Raw genomic sequence first — 20,855 nt, 5'->3', positions numbered from 1 at the left:
GGGGGCATTGAAAAAAAAAGCTTTAATAAACGTGGAGAAATACCTATTTCTGGAAGGGAAGTATCAATAGTATAAAGATATCAATTATCCGATGAACACTTGTCTTATTAGGGAGCCCACTTTAGGGATGGTGTAGATGCCTGATTACCTGAAGCTGAACAATAATGAATGTCAGCTATAATTTTATATATATATATATATATATATATATATATATGTATATATATATACACATATATATGTGTATATATATATACATATATATATATTCACAAGAACTGGAATACAGCATAAGGAATAGAGACAGTAGAAATGTAATGGCTGTATGCGATGTCAGAGGGGTAGTAGATTGAGGGAGGGGGGTTATCTCTTTATGAGGGGTATAAATGTCTAACTATTACATTGTTTTATACATCTGAAACTAATGGGGACAAATGAAGTTTTTTTTTTTATAAAAGACAGAATATACGTTAATATTTATGGTGTATCAGAACCAATGACATCCATTTCTTAGTATAAATAAAGTTTAAGAGGAAATACAAAACGTTGATAGCCCTACTTTATTTTGACATCCAGTAATTTATTCAAGAGGTGCCTGAGTTTAAAAGTAATGACCATGCACATTTCTCTCTTCTCCCTAGTAAGTAACCTAAGAGAGAGTCAAAAGACATTGCATATCCAAATACGGAACTGAAATAAAAATTGAAGTGACTAAGATTAAGTTTCTTCTATCTGAAAGGATAGGGGCTGGAAATAAAAAATAAATTTAATTATGGCAAAACAAAAGTATATATACAGAGGGTGCCAAAAATGTATATACATTTTAAGAAAGGAAAACTTTATTAAAATTGTAATACTCAATATATAGTAATAACAAAAGATGAATACAAGCCACGTTTGACTTCTGCAATTACAAGAGGTGCTCAAAGTGGTTACCATCAGTGTCCAGACACTTCTGATTACGGTGAACTACTGCTTGAGTAACGTTGACCAAAGTGTCCACTTGTATACATTTTTTTGGTACCCCTGGTATATTTGCATACCTGAGTCTATGGTCTGAGAATTATGCCTGCTATAGACAGGGCAGGAATTACATTTTAAGATGATAATTTATCTGTCTATCTATCATCTATCTATCTTATATATAATATTAAAGAAAAAGATATTGTAGGTCTAAAACAGGGATGGGATAATGCAGTGATTCTCAAACTAAGATAAAGATTGGAATCAACTAGAGAACTTTAAAAAATGTGGATGCCTAGGTTTTATCCCCAAAGATTCTGATGTAATTTGTTGGTGTGGCCTTGGCATCAGGGTTTTTAAAAGAGCCCAGGTAGTTCTAATGTGCAGCCAAAGTTGAAAACCACTGGGATACTAGGAGAGAGGTTAGAGAATAAAGAAAAGATCTTGAAAATTTTAAATATGCTTGCCAAAATTAAATAAACAAAAAAAATCAGCAAAAGAATTTAAAAAAACAGGTAGTAAATGCCCTAGAAAGAACAAAAAGACAGAGACAAAAGTATGAGGAAAAAATAGAGGCTTAATATACCAAACAATTGGAGTTCTGAACAGAGAGAACAGAGGAAATGGAGGAGGGAATTTTTCAAAGAAATGAGAATTTTTTTCCAGAACTGAAAGCCATGAATCAGCAAAGGACTCACTGAAAATCAAATATTATAAATGGTAATAGACTCATAGCTAGGTACATCATTATGAACTTTTAGAACAGAAAAAGAAAAAGAGGGAGAGAGACAAGAGAACATATCAAAAGACTGCAAACATTAACACAAAATACTAGGACATACATAAAGGAATATGAAAAAGATTGACATCAGAGTTTTCAAGAGCAATACTGAAGTTTTAAAGAAATCAACAAAGCTTTTAAATTCTAAGAGAAATTTATTTTAAACCCATACTCAGGAAAACTATCAATTAAAGGGTGGGGGTAGACTAAAGTTGGATGTAAACATACAAGGACTCAGATATGTCAGTCACCTCACATTCATCCTTTCCTAAGAAGTTACTTCAGGATGTATTCCATGGAAAGAGAGGAACATATCAAGGAGAAAGACATGGGACACTGAAAATATGGGGTTCTACGTGGGAAAGCATTAAAAGGCGGTTCTATCATTAACACTCATGCTGGGACCACTATTCCATCTGGAAGGTTCTGGAAAATTGATGACTTGACAGTTTATTATAGGCTGTATTTTTCTCTCTAGAAAAGAGAAACTGCATGTTATGCATTTCAAGTTCCCAACATGTAACATTACACATAACAGTCATTTTATCTACATTGCATTCTGTGCTTTTACCTAGATATCAGGGCAGGTAGGTGTTCATGGGCTAGTCTGGGCTCAAAGAGTTGTGATGAAAGGCTTTTACAGTCAAGCACACATGCACACTTGCTATCTGTCTATTCTACACACACCTGTGTGTACACGTCCATGCACATAATCTGTTTTCCTCAGTCTATTCCAAATTGTCACACTGCATGAAGCTTTCACCATCCCAGTTGCTTCTCCATGATCCAGGAAGTGGCATGCAGTGGTGGCTGCATCCACTACTCTCAGAGAAAGCACACTGAGAAGGGACTGCCCCGGTCCCAGGGCAGATGATAAGTTGTCCTTGACAAGGCTGGAAACCGAACTCAGCCCTCTGCCTTTCCCTGCTGATTCAAACAGCTCTGGTATTTATAGCATACTTTCAGAACACCAAGTATAAGGTGCCCTATCATGTTAGGAAACCGTATAGGTTCTGAATGTATTTTTAACCCACACTGAAGCATTCTTCAAGCTGACTTATGGGTTAAATCCCAGAGTAGCTTGGCCAGAGCTAAACTAATTAAATGTTGTATGGGAATTCTAGATGCACAGTGAAGCCCAAAGTTCTTGGGATATCTGTTTCTGATCTTGGGAGAATGTTCTAATGTCAGGGGGAAAATTTTATTGCTGCTGCATTAAAGTATCTAAGTGATTCGTTCCAAAAAGTTCAGCTCTTGAAGTGAGTGATTCTGTGACTGTGTGAATTGATTTTTTTTATATCCACAAGTGTATTTTTATATAATGTTATAGTTCATTTAGAAGTGTTGTAAAAGTTATTCTCTAGTAAGTTTGGATCACTTGGGTGATAGGAACCCTCCTCTCTGTCCCAGGGTTGACTTTGTGGCCACCTTGGGGCAGGGAAGGTCAGGGTTTGTCTTACTGTTTCTCCAGGAGAGCAACGATCTGTGTGTGGATCCCTTCCTGCCTGGTGGTCCACTGTGAACACAAGGTCAACATGCATCAGATGACAGACTTCCTCCCTTCCGACTTCCCTTCTTATCTTCCCCTCATTTCCCAAACAGCATCCACGTTGTCCCTAGTGAGAATTTTTAAAATATAATGTATTATTTTATTGATGCATTATTTATTCTTCCTCCTTAATAATTATTGTGTAAAAGTCTCATCATATGGCAGTTTATATGTACTGTTTACCACTGACCTTATTTACATTGCTTTTGCCTCTGTTTTTAAAATTTTTAATACATATATTTAATTTCACATAAAATAAATGTAATTATGTCTCATATATTATGTGTGTTTTTCAAAAAAAAAAAAGATAAAAAGACTTAGTGTTTTACTTTGTTGCTTGCTTTCCTTTTTCTCTCTTCTCTTACTTCTTCCACACGGCCATCCACCAGGCAACCCATGGTCACAACCTAGTCCACATTTTTCTCTGTGCTCATATTCTCTCTCTGTCTCTGTCTTTGTCTCTGTCTCTGTCTCTCTCTCTCTCTCTCTCTCTCTCTCTCTCTCTCTCTCTCTCTCTCTCTCTCACACACACACACACACACACACACAGGCATTGTTTGTTTCATATATATGGGATCATATGACATAATTCTCTAACTTTGTTATTCTTAATCAATCATTTTACATCTCAATCAATCATTTTACAGAAATAGTTCCAAGATAACTAGTATGGTTCTAATTCATTTTTCTTAATGGCTAAGTGCAAGACTCAGTGGTGTTCTGGAATCATCTGGTATTTAATAATTACATCTTGCAAGAGCTACTTATTAAATATTCAAGAATATTGTAAGCTACTTATAACGTCACAAGTAGCTTGAAATTATCCATAATGGTAGAATTTAGACCATGGAAATTGGCAAACACTAAAAATCAGGACCTTGGTTTTTTTCAGAAAGCTGGCATACCACCAGTAAAAGTTACAATGATGTATGCAAGCAATCACCTCCTGACTGGCTGTTCATTTTACTTCTTTTTTCGATTTCCTTTCTGCCTCCACTCCCCACTGTGAACAATACTGTAATAAAGCCAGAGGATTTGAGCAGTGCTATGCTGAATAAGCTTGGGCAGTTGCTCAAAGTCCTTCTGCGACCAGCTGGGCAGGCTAACAGGGGAGTGCCAGGGATCGGACCCCAACTACAGCTACCTTATTGTTCCCTTGCTGCCTCCATTTCTGAGAACGCTGTATATGGACCTTGTCTATGAGGGTCGTCCAAGGTGTTAACCTCACTTTCTTCCTTCTGTTTCATAGTCTACTCCACTTAAGCCCTTCCTGCCTGTTACCCTTCGCTGCTCCTCCACCGTTAACATTCTAAGGAAGACCCCCATAGAATAACAAAGTCACTGTCCCCTGGGTTTTGAAAATTCTGCACTTGGGGGATTGTGGGTGTGGAGGTTGGGGAGAGATGGGAAGAAGTTTGTTCCACGGGGGTTAAGCAATTTCAGAAAGCATGGCACAGGCTGATGTCACTGAGCCCGTAAGTGCATCTCCAGCCACGTCTACTCGCAGAGCTCTCGCCCTGATTTCTGACTGTCTGTTGAGCAGCTCCACTCACGGTCCACAAACAACTCACACTCAACAAACATCTCCAAGAGAGAGCCCGCCCATTTCCATCTCTGCCTTCAACACCATGATTTAGGACAATACTGCCACTTCTTCATTGGTATGTACCCTGAGAACAATAATTTCTGTGGGAATTGAAATGATATTATACATGGAAAAAGCCTAGGTGTCCAGCAAATGTTAGTTCCTCTCCTCCTGTCCCTCTCAATTCCTTTCTTTCCATCCTTCTCTCTTTTCTGGAGGAAGACAATTCTCAATTTAGGGAAAAAGCAAAGTTCATTGAGTTGCCAAAGAGAATGTGCTTGAACTGAAAGGCAGAAAATGTGCTTTAGACAGAGAAGCGAAGCATGAGAGTCTCAAAAGGAAAGTGATCCTCTGAGTTGACATGTTTTACCACTTTTTTATTTACTGAGACTCAACGTGAGAGGCGAGAGGAGGCAGGTGATGAGGACAGAGAAGGTTGGGCTCATCCTGGCTTTCTTGTCACCATACAAAGGGGCTCCAGTCCAGAGCCCACTGGAGCTGGTTATGTACCTGAGGACACTGGCCAAGCTGAGCAAGAGGGAGTTGTTTCACGGAGGCCAAATAAATCAGAGAGAGGAAAAACAAGTGTTTCTCTTGAATTTCAATTTTAGTCCCACTTGAAAATTGCTGAAGGCTGCAGGCACATCCATCAGTCCTGGATGAATACCGCTATATCCATCCTCCTATTACCTCCTGCGCTGGGTCATTGGAAAAAACTCATAAAACATGTGAAGACAGAACATACTTATTTAACAGGCTGTCAGAAGCCTGAGAGCACCAAGGCAGCCTACCAGGAAAAGGGAAAGATCGCTCACATGGAGAAGTTTGTAGTTCTGAAGCAGGAAAAAAGAAAAAGAGAGAGAAAGCGAAAGAAAGAAATAAAATATATGGAGGAAATACATCTAGAATGTGTTTTGCTTATAATAGTCAGTGCCTTCAAAAGATGGTCATTACCACTGAGCACGTACTATGTCCAAAACACTGTTCTAAATGTGGATATTCAAAGATATTTAGGACACAGTGCTAGTCTAACATAGCTGTGTGCTTGTCTGGGGTCAGACAGAGGTGTGTTTGAATCCCAGCTGTGCCACTTACTTCACTTTGGTTGCATCATTTCATCTCCCCGAGCCTCAGTTTGCTGATTTGCAAAATGGGTTTAAAGAACCCATTTTGTAAGAATAAGACAAAACACATGTAAAGCTCTTTCCATAATGCCTGGTACATAGTAAATGATCAATAAACCTCAGTTCTCTCCACACCCCGCCTTCTCCCACCCCTCATATCTACAAGGGGCCTGTTTCCTTCATTGCTGTGTTCCCAGTGCCTAAAAGGGGTGCACACTGACACACGAGGTGGGGTAGGGAGACCGGTGTCAAAGGGCAAAGCTGGACTTTAGGAGAAGTAAATGAACGTGTTCAGAGGAGAACTGGTGAATGGAAACTATTGAAGGAACCCTACATTTACTCCAGAGAAGAGAAGATTCAGGGTTTGGGTAGGAGGGGTTGGAGGCCTGTATTCACCTGTGGAGGAGGCTGTTGTGTGGACGGGAATGAGCCTTGATGGGCTTGGATCTAGACAGATTTCAGCGCGGTGGGAGGAAGCATTTTCTGCGGGCAGTCATCAGGATTCCGAGAGGCGCCTTTTGGCGGTGGTGAGAGGTGAGAGTGGAGGCTGAATGTTTGCAAGTATGTTAAGGAATGATCTGGCTTACGTGCTGCATGGTGGGAAGGGGGTGAGACGACCCCTCTACACCCTTGCAACCCTGCAGGCTCTGATTCTGCTAATTGCCCTGTTTTAGAAACCGTCTTCTAAGGAAGTCAATTATTGTTACTTGTGGCCACTCTAAACCTCACTTGGAATTTTCCCACTTCCTAAATAATTGTGCAAATTTTGTTGTTCAAGATAATAACCACCATTTCCCTCAGCCCCTATGCTGGTCTCCTTGTAGTTTCTGAAACGTTCCAGCACTGTTCTAGCTTCTTGCCCTCTCACTCACACTGTTCTTTCTCCCTCAGCTGCCACCTCCCCTTCCCACACTGTCCTTCCAAATTATGCCCAGTCTCCTGGTCCAGCTTAAATCTATTAGGAACCTTCCCAGATCCCCACAGGTGCAATCAGCAATTCCCCTTCCACTTCTCCACAGCATTTTCTTTATAGATATATTAAAGATCTCATGTGTGTAACTCTCTCCCACACTAGATTAGGAGATTCTGGCCTCTCTTAGAGGCTTTGTGTTACTTATTCTCACTTTCTCCCACTTGAAAAAACAATGGGTGCTCAACACTTGATTTTTACTTGCTCGAATTGGGTAAGTTACTACACATTATCCTCTCCTCCACAAGCAAATGAAAAACAAGCAAATAAAGAAAACAAGCAAGCAAAACCAAAACTCCAATTTACAGTCAGTTTCCGTTTGTCTCTTCATATCCTGGGTCCATGAGAAAAAGAGCAATGCAGCTATTTATTATGTTATGAATGACTGTGGGACAACGCTTAATTCATAGTCTCAGGTCCTTAAATATCACTTTCCTCTTTTGTTTCCTATAACGCTGACAAATCTCCAGTAGTGAGGAGCACGATTTTGTGTATTTGGGTTCAAGTTCTCGCCCTAGCACATCCAAACAGGGCGACCTTGAGCAAGATCATAGACCATGGGGACTGGGCCTAGGTTTCCTCAGCTGTCACATGGGGTGGATGGCAGCTTGCTCCCAGGATGATGTGAGAATGCAGTAAAATGCAAATTTCTTTCCAAATGTTAGTGGCTCATATCCTTAGTATTTAGTGCAATAATATCTTCTTTGCTACCTTCCTTGTCAAGCAGTTAATTCCGTAGCAGATGCTTTGAGAAAGGCAGGAGACCACCTAGCCCCCTGCCCTTGATAGAGCTAAATGTGTACTCAGAAGGAAATGTTGACGTTGCTGGCCCACCCCGCCCCGGTTCCCGCTGTTACTACAAAGCACATTTCCTCTCCTAGCATTTCTTGCTCTGAAAAAGAGAGAAATGCATGTGTCCTGCAACACCAAGGGCATCATTTAAACTCCCCTTTCATCTACTTTAGTCCTTATAGAAAGGAAGGAGCTGTCAGTTTCCCATTGCTAAAGCATGAAGGGAGATTAATAACAAGCATAGTTCATATGGAGATAATGTTCCATGAAAAATAACCATCCGTTCTGATTCTCTCACTTCAGAGAAACGGGGCCTGAGAGGCAGTGGAATTGATGTGATTATGAGTCATTCACTTGGATACAGACATAACTTGACCGCCCCAGAATCCCATCTCTTTCTTTGCTTGAATTCTCCATTAAACTCAATTTGTGTTTCTCAATTAGGCCAAATCTTCAGTGGTGACTTAAGCTAGTCCTGAAATTTAAGCCCACAGCACCATCATATCTTGAGTTAGAGGGATCAGTGCCTGGATTTAGCATTCAAATTAATAGAGTAGAAAGAGCCCTGGCTTAGATATTGTCTCTGCCACTTCTTGGCTGGGTGCCCCTGAGAAATGCACTGCTGCTGTGCTATCATTTAGAACAACAGGGTAATGACGAGGCCATGGTGGAGTGCCCCTGGGTGACAGGGATTGCCTAAGGTTTTCTCCCTTTCCTCTTCCTTTCCTTCACATTTGCTGTAAGTGCAAATTTAGTGCCTGTTTGGAGGTTATCTCCCTTTATACTATTTCCAGGCACCAGTCTTAATTAGGTCCCTCCATTTTCTAAATAGAAATTTAACCCTGTCCTCTCCAGGTGATTGGCAAAGCACATGGACTTGCCCCTTACAGCAACACAATAATTATACCTCAGTTCTCACAAAAGGCGACAGCCATGAACTCTGGCGCATTCTACTCATTATAAGAGCCTGATTTATGAGAAATCGTGTTTGTGGGGGGATGAAGGAAGAACACCTAGTTTCTTCATTCATCTACAAGTTCTATGATTGGATCAGCTAGATCATGCAACAGCTATGCTCTTGGACCAATGAATTTGACCCTCATAGAATCACTTTCACTGAACAGTTGCTCAGAATGGTCATTGTTCTCCAGAGCATCAGGAGAAACAGCCCTGAGCAATATCTGATTGTAGCTTTTCTAGGGTGTTGTTTAGGACCCGACACCCCATCACAATGGGGTCTCCCAAGGAGGAGCCATGGGAAGATTCCACTTGGCACCAGGTCTTGGCTGGAAAAGCAGTGCATCTTCTGGAAGAACTGGATTGGGTTTGCCTCACAGACTTGGAGGCCAGGTGCTCCTCTTCGCTCCAAGGAGGTTCCAAGGCAGATCTGTGCAGACCTCTTGCATCTCACTGGTCTCTGCTAGTTAGTCTCCAGCCCTATTTTTCCTTTGCCTGAATTCCTTCCACCCTTAATTTTTTCCTTTTGGCAATATATATTTTTGTAAGCACCACACAACCTTTCTAGAAAAAAAAATTATAAAAGCATTTCAGAGATTATAGGTTGCCTTGAATGGTTTCCTAACAGTTTCTTGTACATACATTTAATGTTCTTCAGTAGCTTATAGTCAAAATAAGAGGTTTCTATGGAATAAATGTCTATGTGCTCCCAGAAGACATACAGTGAAGTCCTAATGCTCAATGTGATGGTATTAGGAAGTGGGAGACTTTGGGAGGTAATTAGGGTGGAACCCTTATGTGTGGGATTAGTGCTCTTATAAGAAGAGACATGAGAGAGATGATCTCTCAGCCATGTGAGGATACAGCAAGAAGGTGCCATTGCAAACCAGGAAGAGAGCTCTTACCAGACACCAAATTGGCTGGGATGTTGATCTTGGACTTCCCAGCTTCCAGAACTGTGAGAGATACATGTTTGTTGCTTAAACCACCTAGTCTATAGTATTTTTTAATAGCAGCTTGAGCAGACTCACTAGGCTGCTCTATAGTATTTTTTAATAGCAGCTTGAGCAGACTAGCCTAGCCCCCACTAGGCTTCTCCAACCCAGAAGAGGGAGGGCCCTCACCCAGCCGTGCTGGCACCCCGATCATGGACTTTTAGCCTTTAGAACTGTGAGAAATGAATTTCTCATGTTTATAAGCTATCTGGTCTAAGGTATTTTGTTATAGCAGCCTGAATGGACTAAGACAATTAATTTAAAAATTAATAAGTTCTGAGTCAAAGTTAATTTGTTCATATTAATATGATGTGTTTCCCATGAACAATTTTGCCTTTGAAATTTTGCCTTTCAGTGTATCCTATGTGAAAACTTCTGCTGGGCATTTCAAACAGGCTGGCAGAAAGCTTTAAGGAATCTTCATATCGTGCCATGTAGGCTGGTATCTAAGTTTGCGAACTTGTTGCAACGATGTTTCTAACCTTTTTTGATATCAGAGGGATTATTCATTATGAATTTGTACCAACTGGACAAACACTTAACCAAGTTTACTATTTGGAAGTGCTGAAAAGGTTGCATGAAAAAGGTAGACGACCTGAACTTTTTGCCAACAATTCATGACTCTTGAATCACGACAATGGACCAGCTCACACAGCACTGTCTGTGAGGCAGTTTTAGCTAATAAACAAATAACTCTATTGGAACACCCTCCCCACTACTCACCTGATCTGGCCCCCAATGACTTCTTTCTTTACCCGAAGATAAAGGAAATATTGAAAGGAAGACATTTTGATGACATTCAGGACATCAAGGGTAATACGATGACAGCTCTGGTGGTTATTCCTGAAAACGAGTTCCAAAATTGCTTTGAAGGGTGGACTAGGGGCTGGCATCAGTGCATAGCTTCCCAAGGGGAGGACTTTGAAGGTGACCATAGTGATATTCAGCAATGAGGTAAGTAGCACTTTTTCTAGGACGAGTTCACAAACTTAATTGTCCGACTTCATATTCTGTCTGGCTTTAGAATCAGATATAAAGTTGTTAGCTTAAGCCCTGAGACATAGTAAACATTCAAAATGGTAGCTATCTCTACCATGAGCACTGTTAGATGTAGTCTCTGCCTTAATTTTTCCTGTTCATTCTTTTATTTACTAAACATTTATTGAACATCTGTAGGTGGGAGGCACTTTGGGAAATGCCAGAGAATCAAAGATGAATCAAATACAGTTCTTGCCCTCCACAACACCACATTCTAAGAAGAGAGAAAGTATAGGCACAAAAAGCAACTATATAAAGGGTAGAAAATCATGAGAATTTTAGTGGAAGTCTGGATAAAGTGCTAAAAGAGTAGAGAAGAGGGAGAAATTCAGCTGGACATCAGGAAAGACATTCTGGAAAAATAGATCCTTTACCTGATTCCTAAATGTCAAAATCTAGAGCCACAGGGCCTGGGGATATGTAGAAAGAAGCCCTGTGGAAAGAAAAACATGTTGGGCATCATATTTATCCTCTGCCATCATCTGGTCTGGGGAAAACTGCGTGTGCTTTCAGGGAGGCGTTGCTTTACAGGAACCAGCTGCCTCTCAGACCGTATATATGATGTATAAATGGCAGAACTACACAGCGAATCAGAAATAATAACGATGGTTTCCAGCCTATCATCTGTTCCTTTTAAGCAATTTATAAACAATGCTCATCTCTGAATGTTTTGAGAAACCTATGTAACTATGTGCATGGGGGAACACATCAGGGCCTTTTCCTTTCTTTTATTGCAGGTCATTAATAGAATAATTGCATGAGGTGCCAGCACCCCATGAAGGACCTCCACTCCATCTCTTGGGGGAACTGCCACCTGTCTCCTGCTCAGACTGAACATCCTTCAAATTGTGTTACTCTTGATTAGTTCATATTCTGCCTTTACAACTTTCATTTCCTGCACGTCCCCCACTAGGCTTCTCCTAAAACAAATGCAACCTTCAGGCTCACATCTCGTGTGTTTCTGTTCCTCAAGCTTCTTCTGGGAGATGGCCATGGCTGACATTTCCAGTAAGGTGGTCTGCTCCTTGGCCACATGTCAATTACCCTCATTTGGGGTCCACTTGGTGGATCACGGGGAAGTTTGTGTTTTCTTTCTCCCTGTCCACCTTTAATAACTGTGGACTGGCCAGGTGATCTCTGGTTCCCTGGTCTGATTGTGGCAGCCCTGAATCTCAAGTAGGAAAAATTCAGGAAAGCATGCAGTGCCACCTGAGGTAAGAGAGGGTTCTGGATTCCTGCACTATAGGTGGAAGCCTTGGGGAGAAATTGGTCGGGGAAAGGGGAGGCAAGGGGAACAAGAGTTCAGTTTGGAAAGTTTGAGATCCCTTTTATATCATCCATGTCATGATGCAGAGTAGGCAGAAGGTCTCTACGTATGGCGTTCTGAAAAAAGGTTAAGATGAAAGATATAATAGACATAAATAGAGAGGACTTGGGAACATTCAGATATAGGTGTTATTTAAATCCATGGGACTAGATAATATCACCAAGGAAGTGAATATTTACAGAGAAGAGAAAAGCCCCAGGACCTTCCAAAGATTAGAAGTCAGGGAGAAGATGTGGACCCAGCAGAGAATTAAGAAGCAGCAGCCAGTGAGGCAGAACAAATCCAGGAGAATTTGAAATTGTGGAAGCCAGATGAAGGAAGCATTTCAAGGATGAAGAATGATCCATTGGCCAGCTGTCTGATAGGTCAAGTGGGGGAAGGGGGGTGGGGCTGAGAACTGACCTTGGGTTAACAACATGGACGTTACTGGTGACCTTGATCAGAGAAGCTTCAGGCAAGTTTGCACAAGCTTCTGGGCCTGTGTTCCTGCCCTACTAGCTGCTTGCCTGCCCCAAGCTCAGCATTCCCTTCCCTTTGGGATTAGGGACTCTTTGAGAAACCTATACAAATATGTGCTCTTTCTCCACATAATCCATACAATTATGTATTATAATTTCAGGAATTCACAGACTCCGTAATCCCTGATCCCAGGATAAGAAAGCCTTACTCTAGGCTTATCTACTGACGTTCCTTCAGCTCCGGTAACACAAAGGTCTTGTAAACTCTGTTTGTCCCTTCAAGACCCCAATGCTCCTCAGATCTTTGTTCAAATCCAAGACAATTAGAGCTAAGAGCAAATAATGTTTTTATTACCAGGTCTCAGGGAGGCAAATTTAGGACAAACACAAGCAGACACGGTAGCCAATTCAAACGTGTATTAAAGGGAATGATTTCACCTATATTCATGCTTTTGAAGATCAACCTTAGACCTGATCTCTTCTGCTAGTTACCCTAGGTGGTTAGACGAGGGGCAGCCAAATCTTCTATGCCGAGGATCATAAAGTCCACATCTGCGGGGACCAGACACGTAATGAAATAGGCTGAAATGCCTATTTCACCAAGGAACACATCCAAGTGATAGGGCTTGTAGTGAATAGGTAAAGCGGGGGGACATGCTTGGTTTAAATGGAACAGCTGATACTGCTGCTCAGATTATTGACATGCAAGAATTTCAGCTCATATTGCAAGATCTTCTGAGTTTTCAAGACTATCTGTACTCTTGAGTCTCATGCAGGCTAAATACAAAAATGTAAACAGCAGCCGGAATGTGTGGACTGTAGGATACCAGCTTATGATCCCACAGCTAAGTCGAGTCACAGAGAAGACTAAAGTATGTTTATAGATTAATTTTAGTGTAGAGTCTACTTCTTTTGTTTGTTGTGACAGATTGCATTTTCCAAAGTTCATCAAAGCAATATTTCCAGTCCCACATATTTTCCAGAATCTTACCATGGGACCTGGAACCTGGGCTGGCTTTTGTAGCTGGCTTGAAAAACACCTGTGGTAGTGCATGACTTCCAAGACCAAATCACACAAAGTGACGTTTTCTACCTAGTTCTCTCTCTCTTTCTCTCTCTCTCTCTCTTAGGATGTTCACCCTTGGTACCCAGCCCCTAGGAAGCCCAAAACTAAACCAGCAGAAGTCACATGCTCCTGTGGAGAGGAAATGAGGCCCTCAGCCAACATCAACCAACATGTATAAGAATAAACCTTTAACTGATTTTAAGTCCTAAGCTTTTGAGTCATTCAGCTGAGGCCACCAGGGAGCAAAGACAAGCTGTGCCTGCTATGCCTTGTCCAAATTCCTGACCCCCAGACTCTGTGAGCATAATAAATAGCTGCTTCATGTCACTAAGTTGGGGTGGCTCATTAGGCAGCCATAGTAACTGAATTTCCATTTACAAATATGGAAGTGCTTCAGCAATTCCATCTGTGGAATATACCTTTTAGAAACATCTCTCTCCAGAGTATTTTTAAATTATAATTTTCTTTGGCTGATGCCCCCACTGTCCCTCCTATGACTCTGAATTCCAGACTTTTCCACGACTGCCTTCATTTTGATGGATGTTCTTTGTCGGAGTGTAGCTGTCGTTTGGCCAACTTCAGCTCCTTTCCACTTTCCCAGGAACCTCACTTATCATGCCTGAAGCAGACTCTCAGTGTCTCTCTGGAAAGTCTGTCTGGGCAGCCTAGCGACGTCGACATTCTTTAAACTTTGATTCTCTAAAACATGGCAGTTTTCACTAAGCAGGTTTACGTCTCAAACTCTGAACACTGCTCTTTTGGTTGGAGAGGTTTCCTCTACCTTGCCCATCATGGTCATGGCTCAAACAGAAGTACATCCTCTGGGAGACTTGACCTAACCGCATCTTTTTCCCCTGACAAAATTCGAGGCCCAGTGCCCATAGAAAACATCTGGTGCCACACAGACTGGTGGTGAAGGGCTGGGAGTTCTCAGTGAGACAGACCTGGGTGTGAATCTTGCTTTGCCAGTTAATTTTGAGCTGTAGACCATGGACAAGTTGGGCCCGACATCTATAAAATAGGGATAAGAGTGCCTGTCTGTTAGTGTTGTGAGAGAGTAAATAAGGTATTGAAAGTGCTTACCCCTATGCCTGGCACACAGGTAGAGCCTGGTAGAGGAAGATATTATTAGTACTGCCACCAGGTCACTTCCACCATCACAATCACCACCCCCCCCCTCCACCACCACTGCCTTCTCTGCCACACCCTATTGTGTGTGTTCATTCATTTGGCTCACCTACTGTAGGAAGCTCAAAGGCAGGCAAGATAACTGTGTCATTGTATCCACAATGTCCCCACATTGTGCTCTGAAAGTAGTGGACACAAATATTTAATGAACAAGTCAATGAATGAACATGCATGACAATATTTTAAAATCCCCTTTAGCGCTATATAATTGTCAACAAGGATATGGGACCTAACATAATTTGAGTCCCTACAGTGTGAAAGGAGTTGAGCGGGGACTTTCTATATATCACATGGAATCTTTAACCTCACTTCCTACCCCAGCATCCCTCTCTCTATTAACCCCCTGTGGGGACAGAGTCCCAGAGAGCAGTTTCCAGGCTCTCGGCCTCACGTGGAAAGGTGCTGGCTCGGGTAGCAGATGGCCATCAGCTGTGACTAGTTGGCCATCAGCTGTTACCAGTTAGCCATTAGCCACTGATATAACTGCCGTGGCTTCGTTAGTTGGTTGGTTGGCAGAGAAGCAGTTGGCAGGGAAGCAGTTGGCAGATTGCAGATTGTGTGGCTCCTGCTTCCTGTGTCTCCAACCCAGCTGCCAGCGAGAATATAGTGGTATGACTCCTCTATCTGTGGCTCCGTGGGTTTTCCTTTTTGGCCTCACCATGTCCTGCATTCTTGTACGGGGAGCGGAAACAGAGACCCTGCATGACATCCCCCTTTTCACTCACCATGTCTGTCACTTTTGGGGGCCTACCTCCAGTTAAGCAAATTTTCCATCCGCTACTCAGTGTCACCTTTTCCTTGAGTTCCTAAGCTTATCTGCATTCTTCATACCTCAGGAATGATTTGTGCAAATTTTAGATTGTATTCATATAAACCACTGGTTCTCAAAGGTGTGGTCTGGGAACTTGATAGAAATGCAAATTCTGTACCTACAAGCCCTGCAGGTGACTCTGATGCTTACTCAAGTTTGAGAACCACTGATATAAACCACATGTAAGTTGGTATTAAATAGTTCCACAGAAATGATGAATGGAAAGTTTTCAACCTTAACCACCACAGTGAGGCTCTGAGGCTATTTGGTATTCGTAAAATAAAGTGTTTATAAATAATAAGGAATTGGCAGGGATGAGTGCAGCAGGGTGAAGAGGACAGGGATAGGAGAAGGACAGGAATAGATGAAAGTAAGCCTTCCAAGCAGCCCTCAGCTCAGAAGTGGCTCCTCTTCTGTCTAGCATCAGGGAAGCTTGTAAAATCCTTCCAACTCCACAGCAGAGCTGTGATTTTCGGTTGAAGCTTTATGTGGAGCTGAATGTAATAGGAAAGACAGAGCAGTGCTGGCTGAGGGCTGGGGTACCCAGGGCCTCCTGGTCACTCCCTGTGGTAGCTCCTGAGTTACTTGGAGAAACCACACACTTACTTCCTTGCAACTGTGATTCTGTAAAGCCACTAACAGAGACATTGGTCATATCTTAGCCATAGGCAAGGGCAAAGCCACTGAATCTATGAGCAACAGATGAGACACACCGACAAACGGCAGGGTGCTTGGTGGAATCAGGGCACCTTCCTTGTGTGCCTGCAGGGGGCACCATCGCACAGGATACAGGGCGGCCTGGTCAGCCTAGAAAGCCACCGCCAGGATCAAATACCAGGCTAACCTCGCCTGCCTGCAATGCCCAAGCCAGTGGAGTGAGCGGGAGGACAGAGACCATGGGTGAATGAAGCCTCCGGGAGAAGACAAGACCCTGGGATAACTGGGAGCACTTGGTCAACTTGGATCATTTCTCCTGGACAGGCTTCCAGTAGGGTGGGCATTTGGGGGAACATTTTATAGTTTGGGGTTGTGTATATAAGTGTAACACACAGTGTATAGAAAAGTAGTCATGGTTCTTATTCCTCAGAGAGTTCAGTCACTCTCAACAAGACACTTCGTTGTATTTAGATGTACCACAGTAACACACCATGATGTTATTTTCTGCTCTACTTTTGCTCTTTCTTAAATGCCTTTCCCTCCCTGAAGATACCTATCAGGGGATCGCCTCCTCCTGGAAGTCTTCTCTCTGGTTGGTTGTCCCTTCCTTCCCTCTGTTCCTGCTGAGTGTATTTCTGCACTGTATTACATTGCTTACGGACTTGTCTCTCTCTCTCTAGACTATGAATGCGTGAGAACAGGCTCTGTGCATTCAGCTAATGCCAGCCCCAGTGCTACTGCATAACAGAGGTTCAAGAAATCCTGGTGGAGTGACTGAATCAGTCATTGCCAGGGGAGGAGATCTCACCTGGGCAAGCCCAGCTGACAGTGGAGGTCATTCCAGTTACCTGGACTCAGCATGGCCCCCAGTTAGACATCACAACTGCTGGGGTTGGGGATGGGCCCCCTTCACACTAACTCCTGGTTTTCTTCCCTTCTGCTCTGAGAGAGCAAGGGTAAGGCAGGGAAGGCACAGATACCAGAGCCAGGAAGGAGCAGCATCCAGTGGGTAGTAAACCACATTGCTAACACCATAAGCAGAACTGGGATTGCAGCAGGCCTCACTGGTCCCCAGACTCAGAATACTAAATATCCTTGACTACAATTTTGCCACTGACCCTGGAGTTTTCTGCCCAGTTACTTTTTACTGTGGCTCAGGTAAGCTGCCACTCACTGCCAGTCCTCTTCGAAGAAAGGGAGTCGAGGTGAAATCAGCTATATTTAATTAATTTGACCAGAGGGACAATTTCCCTGTTTTCCCTTCATATCCTGTGCTAAAGTGTCTTTCCATAGGAAAGATGCATGACCTAAGATGGAACTGTTTGTCTTTCACCCAGATACATATTAACGTCTTTGCTATGCATCTAAAAATGAATAAATGACTATAATCAGGTTTTATTTTTAAAGCTGGCATTTTTTAACCTTTAGCAAAATGTTCTCAATAAAGTCCGAGTAATTGTAAAGTTTGTATGATAGAAGACAAGTCTCCCCCGCCCACATGTCACTCCCTAGGCTGAATGGACTAGGATAGTAAAGGTCTATTTATGGACTGAATGTTTGTGTCCCCCCAAATTCATATGTTGAATTTCTGTCTCTCTGTTCCCAAGTGTGTGCACCAAGGAAAGCCCATGTGAGGATACAGCAAGAAAGTAGCCTTCTACAAGCCAGGAAAATGGCTCTTACCCAGAACTAAATTGGCCAGAGCCTTGATCTTGGTCTTCCAAGAACTGTGAGGAAATAAATTGCTGTCGTCTAAGCCACCAGACTATGGTAACTTGTTATGGCAGCCCAAGCGGACTGAGATAAGGACAAAGATGGGAGTGAAACAGAGGATGGGAGCCAGGGTCCAGCTCTGCTGCTGCCTTCCTCCTGGCCTGTGTGGAACGAGACCTGGGTTTTCTTCACCGCTGTAGGGACTGGTCGCTATGGCAACGACACTGCAGGCTCTGGCTGGGGCCTGAGCGCTGATTCTCTCCAGCCCTACCACAGGACCAGTCAGCTGCTAACCAGGATTGTCATGCACCAGGCTTTCAAGCCTATAACCAATCTCAGGTGTCCCTTTAGACCCCCACCAACCTACTCCAGAAACCAGAGCCTCCCTCTCTTGGGCTTTTTGAGCCAGAGAGCAAATAGTGTGTATTTTTGGGAGCAGTCGGAGATCAGAGAGGTTGTACACAAAATCAGCAGTTTTCAATTCCTGTCTTTCCTCTCTACAGTCGAGCTGACCAGTGGGTTGTAGGGAGGCTGAAAACCTTGAATGTGGTGGTGATGTTGCCAGATGCCAACATCTGTTCCAAGGAAAAGACAGTGTCCTTCTCTGTTGCCATAAGGTCAAACGCTTATGGTGACAGAGCGCTGCCATTCATCCAGATTTCCCACATCAAGGCAGGGATGACGGCACGCCAGAAAGGTTGTTACCGTATTTACCTCAAGGAGAAAAGGATTATGTGAACCAAGTAAAAAAGGTTCTCATCCATAGTTGGTGTCGAGTTCATGCAAAAAATCGGAGGCGAACTCTTATCACAGATGGTCCCTGCAAAAAAAAAGCGAAAGCTCCTTCTTTCTACCCCATTGCCCATGACTAGTCAAACCATCTGAAGCTCTCCAGGGAATCACGGGTCATGGGGTCAGGGGAGCAGATGTTGACCCAGAGTTGAGCTGCAGGGAAGAAATTTCTTGTTTTCTTGTCCTACGGGCTTCCTCTTTCCCACTGAGACCTAAGCCCGAGGAAATTAGGTCAAATAGCAGCAAGAGGGATGCTTTCCAGGAGAGCAAAGAGAATTTCAGACAAAAACAAGGACTTTCTCAGTGGTAGTTAGCTCTCTGAAAGGAGTGAGGGTGGTTAGGTGCTCCCAGCCACTTTCCCTTCCCCAGGAGATACAAGGTGTGATCAAACAATACGAAGATGGTGAATGTTTAGATTAAAAAGAATTTATTACAGTAAAGGACACATTACCATTAATCTCCCCCAAAATACACCCCTCGCTTCGAACTCACTTATCCCATCATCCTGCCACTTTTCGAAGCAGTTCTGGAAGGCCTCTTTCATGAGTGTCTTTGGTTGCGCTGTGGTGGCTGCCTCGATGTCCTGAATCGATTCAAAATGTTTACCTTTCATGGTCGTTTTGACTTTGGGGAAGAGCCAGAAGTTGCACGGGGCCAGATCCAGTGAATAACGTGGATGAGGACACACCATAATGTTTTTATTTGACAGAAATTGCCATACCAGAAGCAATGTGTGACATGGAGGCTTTCCTTCATAATAAAAAACTACAGTGAATGCTGCCATCCAACAGAAAGTCAGGGATCTTCAATATGGAAAGTGGCACGTCAAACCTTAGCAACAGTGTGTGACAAGTTTCAACTTGTTCGGTGCAGTCAGTCAGGTATGAGCTACGGTTAAGAGAAGGTGTGTGTTCAAGTGTGATGTAAATCAGCTTCCATCATGACAATGTTCTGTGTCACACATCGCTTCTGATATATGGCGATTTCTGTCCAATAAAAACATTATGGGGTGTCCTCATTTACCTTATTCACTGGATCTGCTACCATGGTCTTCTGGCTCTTCCCCCAAATCAAAATGACCATAAAAGGTAAACGTTTTAAATCGATTCAGGACATGGAGGCAGTCACGACAGCGCAACTAAAGACACTCACGAAGAGGACTTCCGGAACTGCTTCAGGAAGTGGTAAGAACGATGGGATAAGTGTGTTTAAAGCAAGGGGGAGTATTTTGAGGGGGATAATGGCAATGTGTCTTTTACTGTAATACATTCTTTTTTTAAAAATTTAAACATTCACTGTACTTTTTGATCACATCTTGTATTCTTTGCTTCTCAGATGTAATGTACTTTAAGTTTGTCATTCGGCAGTGAAAATGAGTCATGCAGAGGCTAAATTAAAAATACTTTTTGGAAATAAGTTACTAGACCCTGTTTGGTACGTCACAAGAGCTTAACATAGGGAATAATTCTTACACACGGGGCAACAGGAGATACTCATCTTCCTCTTTTGATATCACTGGCATCTGGTCTTGCATCTCATGTATTTGTTTTGTTTTGTTTTTTGCTTGAGGTTTACCTGTAAAGGCCTTAATATTGTACATAGAATACATATTAATCGGCATATTAATCAGTTTTGAGTTACCTAAAGGCCTCAGGAGAATATAAACTTGCAGGTATATTCCTTGGAGAACTAGTTGGACAAAGTGGCACAGAAAATGCAACCAGAAACAGAAACAGAAAATGCAAACTCCTAATAAAATCTACTGGATTGAGAAGGCAAATCATTCCATGGCAGTGAAAGGACAGTCAACGAATGACGTTCTCAAAGAAATAAATACACAGATTTTGTTTGGGATCCAGGAAATCACTGAAATGGACAAGAAATAATTGTCTATAGTTAAAAGTCATGTTATTTTGAATACAAATATAATTAATTTGATAAAGAAAAGCATGACTCTCAGCATTATGAGATATGTTTCCTACTAATTTAATGTTGTTGAATGTTCTCCCATTTTTAATACATGTTTTGTTTTACTTTTTTTTATTAGTTTCAAGTGTTTAATACATGTTTTAATTGTGAAATTGGTGTC

General features: G+C 42.4%; 1 pseudogene across 1 annotated transcript; it reads left to right on the top strand.

Annotated features, from left to right (window-relative positions):
• Positions 1–20,138: 20,138 nt before the first annotated feature.
• LOC308503449 (testis-expressed protein 30-like) lies at positions 20,139–20,563 on the top strand (annotated as a pseudogene). The gene has a single exon. The product of its transcript is annotated as a testis-expressed protein 30-like (transcript).
• The last annotated feature ends 292 nt before the right edge of the window (positions 20,564–20,855 follow it).

This window comes from Rhinolophus hipposideros, assembly GCF_964194185.1.
Source record: "Rhinolophus hipposideros genome assembly, chromosome: 10".
Classification (NCBI taxonomy): Eukaryota; Metazoa; Chordata; class Mammalia; order Chiroptera; family Rhinolophidae; genus Rhinolophus; species Rhinolophus hipposideros.
This window is presented reverse-complemented; position numbering and strand designations above follow the sequence as displayed.